Source organism: Elephas maximus, chromosome 6 (assembly GCF_024166365.1).
Source record: "Elephas maximus indicus isolate mEleMax1 chromosome 6, mEleMax1 primary haplotype, whole genome shotgun sequence".
Lineage (NCBI taxonomy): Eukaryota > Metazoa > Chordata > Mammalia > Proboscidea > Elephantidae > Elephas > Elephas maximus.
The window spans coordinates 135,136,728-135,144,915 of NC_064824.1; the positions used below are offsets into that span (position 1 = coordinate 135,136,728).

At 50.2% G+C, this 8,188-nt stretch overlaps 1 protein-coding gene across 1 annotated transcript in view; it reads right to left on the minus strand.

Moving 5' to 3' along the window:
* The window catches only part of NGEF (neuronal guanine nucleotide exchange factor), a 103,714-nt gene extending 96,606 nt beyond the window's left edge, over window positions 1–7,108 (minus strand). Inside the window, exon 1 of the mRNA XM_049888464.1 lies at window positions 6,748–7,108. The gene's annotated coding sequence lies outside the window, so the exon portion shown is untranslated. The remainder of the gene's footprint in view (window positions 1–6,747) is intronic.
* Window positions 7,109–8,188: the final 1,080 nt, after the last annotated feature.

The window sequence follows — 8,188 nt, forward strand, 5'->3', positions numbered from 1 at the left end:
TCGGCTGAAGGGGGAAACTCAATGACTGATTTTTCTGGAAGCAGATTGCCAGGCCTTTCTTTTGAGGCACGTCTGGGTAGACTTGAACCTCCAACCTTTGGGTTATCAGTTGAGCATCTTAACCATTTGTGCCACTGAGTGACTCTGGGTCATGGAGAAAAGCTTCACAAACACGTCCCCTGTAAAGGCCGCTAATGTAAGGGGACAGGCAAGTGGGACTCCTAACCTGGGGGGACCCCACACTGCTCCCGTCAAAAGATGTTAGACATCCATCCATGCTGCTTTGTTTTGGATATTTCTGTGATATTTCTCCAAAAATCACACAAATCAGCTATACTAATGTTTTTCCAAACATTGCCTAAGTGGGTCTATTTATCTTAGATTGAAAGTCGAGATGGCTTCTTTTTGACCCCCAAACTATAAACTCTCGATTTCTCACCCTTGACTTGGAAGACAAGTGTCTTAGTTGTCTAGTGCTGCTGTAACAGAGATGCCACAAGTGGGTGGCTTTAACAAACTGAAATTTATTTTCTCACAGTTTAGGAGGCTAGAAGTCCAAATTCAGGGCGCTGGCTCTAGGGGAAGGCTTTCTGTCTGTTGGCTCTGGAGGAAGGTCCTTGTCTCTTGCAATCTTCACATGACATGGCATCTTTCTTCCCCCGTCTCTGCTTGCTAGCTTCCATTTAATCTCTTTTATATCTCAGAAGGAGCGCTGGTGACAAAGTGGTTAAGAACGTGGCTACTAACCAAAAGGTTGGCAGTTCGAATCCACCAGCTGCTCCTTGGAAACCCTATGGGGTGTTTCTAGTCTGTCCTATAGGGTTGCTTTGAGTAGGAATCAACTGGAGGGCAACAGGTTTTGGGGTTTGAGTATATCTCAAAAAAGAATGACTCAAGATACACTTTGTACTAATCCTGCCTCATTAACGTAACATAACAAATGCTACTCCTTCCCAAATGGGATTATAACCACAGGTATAGAGGTTAGGATTCACAGCACATATTTTGAGGGGACACAGTTCAGTCCATATCACCAAGTAAACCGATCACAAGTGACTTTGACCTTGACTCAGAACTGGGTCCAAGGAGGGACAGAGCGCTGTAGAAAGCAAGTTCCAGGCTGCTGTGCTGCTGTCTCAGGAGGCAAAAGAAACTGTCCATGGGCAGCTGCCTTCCTTACTCCAGAAACAAAGAGCTTTACAATCGTTTTAAAGTTTAAAGCTAACTTCCTAAAAAGCTGTTGGACACAGAAAAGAAGACTTTCTGCCAGCATGCAAGAATCCACAGAGGAATTCCCTTATTGCTCAGATGAGTGCAAAACATGCCTTTATGGATGGAAGCACTTACATGAGTGGATTTACATCTACATCCTGAAAAAGCCAGCCTGTGTGTCAGGGTTTTATGAAATTAAAACATTGGGAAGATTTTTATTCCATTGGTGAGATTTAATAGGAATTCGTTTGGCTCAGAAACCCCGACATTAGCTGTGGGTAGAAAATTGGGTTTTCTTCATCTACTTACCTGGACAGCAGTAAAGGGTTTGGGGAAGCCTCTGGGTGGTGCAATAATTAACATGCTCACTTGCTAGTCAAAAGACTGGAGTCCATCCGGAGGTGCCTCAGAAGAAAGGCCTGGCAATCTACTTCTGAAAAATCAGCCACTGATCACCCCTTGGAGCACAGTTCTACTCTGACACACATGGGATCGCCATGAGTCAGAATTGATTTGATGCCAACTTTTTTTTTTTTTTTTTAAATAGCCTAGCCAAGTTGACACATAAGACCAACCATGAGTCAGAATTGACCCCACGGCAACTAGTTAGGTTTGGTTAAAGGGTGTGGGGGCTGTTGAGGGGCCTGAAATGAAAGGTGGGTTGCTTGGGAGAGGGATGGGGTTTTTGCCCATTTTGTCACCACGTTCAGTAAATACTTGGGGGCTGGCTGAATAAAGTGTTCCCCAAGAATTCAGCCTTCAAGGATTTCCCTGACACACACACTGAACAAGCCCTGATCCACGCAGGTTGTATTACTGAGCGTGTAGGGTTGAGCGATGCTCCCCGGGTCAGCCCCTGACCCTTGCCACTCCAGGACAGGAGCTGGGTGAGGATCAAGGTCCTGACCCAGCTGGTTTCCTTCCTCATTCCCTCTGGTCCCAGCACCAGGGGTTCCCACGCTTCTCCCAGCCCTTGTAAGGACACTACCCATGCTGCTTGGGCTGAAGGGTTTGTCTCTGGTAGGAAACATGTCATTGTTTTAGCTGCCATTGAGTCACCCCTGACTCATGGTGACCCGGTGCACAACAGAGTGAAACACTTCCCAGGCCTGCACCATCCCTGTGATTTGTTTCGGATTGAACCGTTGTGATCCACAGGGTTTTCACAGGCAGATTTTTGGAAGTGGATCTCCAGGTCTTTCCTCCTAATCTTAGTCTAGAAGCTCCACTGAAACCTGTTCAGCACCATAGCAACGTGCAAGCCTGCACTGACAGATGGGTGGTGACTGCACGTGACCCGCATGGGCCAGGAATCAAACCCGGATCTCCCGCTTGGAAGGTGAGAACTCTACCATTAAACCACCACTGACCCCATGGTAGGAGACATACTTGCTGAATAAAAACAAATTAGCGCTCCCAGTTTTAAGTTCATCAAAGGCTGAGATAATTGATGGTCAGAGCTCCTAGCTCTGGGGACAGCCGCGCTAGGCAGTAACCTTCAGCCAAAAGAGAAGGTGACTGAGGCAGAGTCAGCTGGAGCTGGGTGTGGAGATGAGGGGTGAGTTTCCCATGAGACCAGTTGGCCATACATACCCCACCCTAATCTCTGTGAGCTTTTGGGGTTCAGCCATCATGGGTGGGGGCTACACCCCTCCACCCTCCCCCTGGCTCAGCAAACTAGTCCTATCTGCATCCCTTGAGCTGCCTCCCGCTTCCCTGGGTGCGTGCCTCTGCTTCCCCGGGTGCGTGCCTCTGCTTCCCCAGTCCCTCCCCCATGCCACCAGGGTTCTAAAGCCCTGCAGGCCCTTCACAGGAATGTGCTGACTGTGAAACCGTGCTGTGGAAGGAACTTGTAACACGAGGGCGCTAGGAAGGCCCTACGTGATTTTCAAATTGACAGAGCCTGATTTTTATAACACGTAAAACCATACACACCAGCTCGTCTTCTCTTGTAAGATAATTAGGTAATGGTGTGAGATTTTTAACATACTTGCAGCTCAAGGGCCACCTCCTCCATGAAGGCCTCCCTGACCACCACCCCCCCGACTGGAACATGTGGCTTTCCTTCTTCACTCCAAAGGGAAGGCAAGTTGAGGTAGAAAGACTGAGACCCAGGATCCCAGACACCCAACTCCTGCATCAGCTGCCTGAACTATTTCCCCAAAAGAAGCTGGCAGAGGGAGGCTCCAAGCAAAGACTCCCTCCTTAGTGCTCAGTCTAAACAGCAGCGTGGCCTCTCAGCAGCCAGGCCCTCTAGGACTGCTGTCAACCCAAGAGACCCAAGTGGAGCTCACAGGCCCCTTTGGGGGTTCCCTCGGCCCAGAGGCAAATCCCCACCCTTGGTTTCACTGCCCAACAGTGAGGAAAGAGGAACCCAAGGTGAAGAGAAAGAAAGAATTCCTCTGAGGCCCAGGCCACTCTGCCCTGCAGCCTCTGGAGGACGCCCAGGGAGGCTGTGAGCCGAGCCGGCCCAGGCTCTGAGGTGTCACCCATGCCTGGCTCAGCTGAAGTGCCCTTCAGCACCACGGCCCAAACACGACCTCGTATTGGTGTGAGGGGAGGTTTCCTGGGCTCCTGCTCACAGGGAGAGGGCCCTGGCATAGCCTCAGGGGCCCAGGGCACAACACTCTTATCTCCTTCACCAACCTGAGGGCCCCCTGGCTCATCTGTTCCTCTGCGCTGCCCTAACCCTGCTTCAAGGCAGTAAGTAAGGGAATGTTTGTCTTTCTGAGGTGGCACTGGCAGTGGGGTGACCTCAGGGCATCAGAAATGACCCCTTCCTTGGGGAGGCAGCCTCCTCCAGGAGCTTAGAAAGGACATCCATTGGGCAGATGGAATGTCTGATTTTGAGCTGGGAGGCTCCGGGCTTTTTGAGGTAAACAGGGGCCCTGTGTCCCTCTGTGGAGCCAGCAGGCCTGGGCGGTTAGATTTGGCCTCCTCCGAGCCTCTGGCAGGCCCTGCCTGGTCTGGGCTGGTTTATCCATTGGTGGAGGGTCCAGGCCACCCTTCCTGAGGCAAGAGCTGTCTCCCACGGGCAAAATGAATGTCTTGAAAGCAACTGTCTCCTTCCATCCCTGGCCATGGGGCAGAAAGCTGGGGCCAGTTGGAGTTACCTACTGGCTTTCAAGAGGTTCAAGGCTCCCCCCAGGGGTTTTCAAGGCAATTTGGGCTGGTGCAGGGAGGGGGGAGCATATCCAAGGAGGTGGGCCATTGCTTGCTTTTGTGGAACAGAAAGTTTAAGACCCCCGATGAGACACTGGCTTTCCTCACAAGGTTAAGAATGTATAAAGGAGTGCTAGTGGCTCAATGTTTAAGAGCTCGGCAGCTAACCAAAAAGTTGGTAGTTCGAACCCACCCAGCCACTCTGCAGGGGGAAAGGACCTGGCAATCTGCTCCCATAATGATTTCGGCCTAGAAAACCCTATGGGACACTTCTACTCTGTCAGGTGGGGTTGCTATGAGTTGGAATTGACTCCATGGCACCCAGCAACAACAAAGCAAAGCCTGGAGTTCCCAGCTGGCTATGAGTCATAATTGACTCGACGTCAATGGGTTTCAGTTTTTGGAGTTCCCGGGTAGGGCAAACAGTTAACGGTCTCAGCTGCTAACTGAAAAATTGGAGGTCTGAGTCCATCCAGAGGTTCCTTGGAAGAAAGGCCTGGCAATCTACTTCTGGAAAGTGAGCCACTGAATACCCTACAGAGCTCAGCTCTACTCTGACACACGTAGGGTAACCACGAGTCAGGGTTAATGGTAACTGTTCTTCTTTTTTTTTTTTTGGCTTAATCAATGCCTGAGGTCAGCCTGAGGTGTGAGCAGGAGGGAAAGAGAGAGAGAGAGACTCCTAATGGGAAATAGAGAGGGAGGCGGAAAGGGAGGACAAAGAAACGGGACAAGGGAAGGTTGAACATTGCCCCGGTGGTTTCTCTGCACTGCAACAAACATTCTTCCAAAAGGGCGAAAAAGCATGTTGGTGATAGGAATTGAATTCCGTGTCCCAAATAAGATATGCTGAAGCCCTAACCCCTAGGGCCTGTGAATGCGACTGAGTTTGGAAACTGAGTCTTTGAAGATATTCTCAGTTACCAAGAGGTCACACTGGAATAGGGTGGGCCCTCATCCGATGTGAGTGGTGTCCTTATCAAAAGAGAAGAGACACACAGGGGGAAGAGGGCCAGTGGTTAAGCGCTCGGCTGGTAACTGAAAGGCTGGCGGTTCAAACCCACCAGCCGCTCCGCGGGAGAAAGATGTGGCAGTCTGCTTCTGTAAAGACTTACAGCCTTGGAAGCCCTACGGGGCGGTTCTACTCGGGTTTGGTGATGACAGAAGAAGAAACTGGAGTGACCTACAAGGCGGGGAACAGCAAGGATCGCCGGCAGTCACCAGAGTGAGGACAGAGGCATGAAACAGATTCTCCCTGAGAGACCTCAGAAGGTGACTCAACGCACAACCAGCCCTGATCTGGGCTCTGAGCCTCCAGACCTGTGCGACAATACATTTCAGTTCTTGTAAGCCATGTGGTTTGTGCTCCTTGGTTACCGCAGCCCTAGGACCCTAACATAGTTGGTGATCTTCAGAAAACGTCAGAGCTATCATGTGTACAGAACTCCAAGTCCTGTTCTCGTTAGCCGGCAACTGTGTGAACATCCTAACGTTTAAATCAAGATAGAAAATAAAAGCTCACCACCACTACATCCAAGAAATCTATGTCCCAAGATATTTGAGGCACAAAATTCTTCTGTTCTTTTGAAATGGGCCCTGAACAGGGAGGGGGCAAGGGGACTGGGGCTGGTCACATTCACAGGTGACTTCTGTTCCCCAGTTGTTCTTTGAACCATGGGCACATAGCAATCACAGTTTGTTTAGCACTTCACAGTTTACACACATACTTATTATCAGGGCCCACCGCATGGGTGTGGGACCCATGCAGACATTCAGGTCTCCGTGCTCAGCAGAGCCCTGCACTTGGTTTTAAAGCACTGTGGTCACCTTCTTGAAAGTCTGAATAATTTTTTAACAAGGAGCCCTGCGTTTTCAATTTTGCACTATACCCCACAAATTATGCAGCCAGTCCTGTTTGTTATCTTACCTGATCCCATAGCCTTCCTGGGAGAGGGACCTGGGAGGAACTTTGACCCCTATATCACAGAGAGAAGTCCCTGCGTGGCGCAAACCCACCCAGAGGCGCTTCAGAAGACAGGCTTGGCAATTTGCTTCCCAGAGGTCAGAATCCACTAGACAGCAGCTAACAAGAACAACACTTCACAGAGCGTGAGATGAGCCCTGAGGGGTGTGGTGCAGGCAAGATGAGACGCGATCCCGAGCCCTGAGGGGTGTGGTGCAGGCAAGATGAGACGCGATCCCGAGAGAAAGCTCAGGCTGTGTTCCCTCTCAGGGCTGTTTCTCAATCAGTAGATGCCTGGGTCCGCTTTCCCTCATACAACTGCAACTGGGCGCCTATGCCTATGGTCTTTCCTACTTCCATTGATTATCCCACTTCATTTTCGAAACAAACAAACAACTCAATTTGCTCACCTGCCAGCGAGGAGCTCGTAGGGGTTGGGCAGGGGACGGCTTGTCCCCTCCAGAGCACGGTCTGTCCAGGGGCCTCAGAGTGGCTAAATGCACACACCTCCTTTCCTTCCCAGAAGGCTCACAGCTGGACTCCTCGTCCTCTGCCAGAAAAGGCTCCTGGGAAGCTTTCTGACCTTCAGACCCGTTTGGGCCTGAGCTGGCACCACGGCTGCCGGGGACAATCAGTGCCTGGCTGGGTGTTTACCAGCCTGGGCAGTGGCCACACACCTGAGCCAGCCGCCACCCAGGAGGCAAGGTGCCACCTGGGGTGAAGGCCAGGAGCGGCAGGGGCTGGACCCTGGGCCAAGGTAACCCTGGCTGTCCCAATAACAGGGGCCTCTTCATGCCACCTAGCCCCACCCACTGCAGAGGCTGGGCCAGACCAGCCCCACCCTACCCTACAGCACTGAAACCTGAGATTTGAGCAGGGCCTTGAGGGCCGCTAAGTTCCCAGTAGCACAGTGGTTAAGACTCGGTTTCAGAACACGGTCACATTCACAGGTACTAGGGGTTAGGGCTTCAACATACCTTATTTAGGAGACACAATTCAATTCATAACCCACCAACATTTTTCCCCTTTTTGGAAAAACGTTTATCGTAGTGCAGAGAAACCACTGGGGCAATGTTCTACCCTCCGTTGTCACATTTTTCTCTCCTCCCTTCCCACCTCCCTCTCTGTTTTCCTCTAAGAGTCTCTCTCTTTCCCTCCTGCTCACACCTCAGGCTGACCTTAGGCATTGCTTAAACCAAAAAAAAAAAAAAAAACAGTTACCATTAATACCGAATCATGGAGACCCCATGTGTGCCAGAGTAAAGCTGTGCTCTGTAAGGTATTCACTTTCTGGAAGTAGGTTGCCAGGCCTTTCTTCCAAGGAACCTCTGGGTGGACTCACACCTCCAGTCTTTCAGTTAGCAGCCAAGCAGTTTGAATTCGCCCAGTGGCACTACAGGAGAAAGGCCTGGTGATCTGCTTGCAGCTAAGAAAACCTCATGGCGCAGCTCCATGAGTCGGAATCAACTCTATGGTAGGCAGTTTTTTAGAATTTTTTTGTTGAGTGTTTATTACGTGTTGCCAGGCTAATTATTTTGTATACTCACCTTATGTAATCCTTGGATTATCACTATAAGGAGAGAATTATCACACCCACTTTAAAGGTTTAGAAATGGAGGCACTGATCATCTTGCCCCAAACCTCACAGCTAGTAAGTTGGGGGTCCAAAGTTCAAACCAGTCCAATTAGTACCAAAACCCAGGCTCTTAGCCACTGCCATTATGTGCCAAGTTTAGTAGCCAGAATTTCCTTCTTTTTTAAAATCAGCCATTGTATTAATTATCTATTGCTGGGTAACCCATAAAAAAAAAAAAATTTTATGGGGTAACCCATAAACCCGAAATTTAGCAG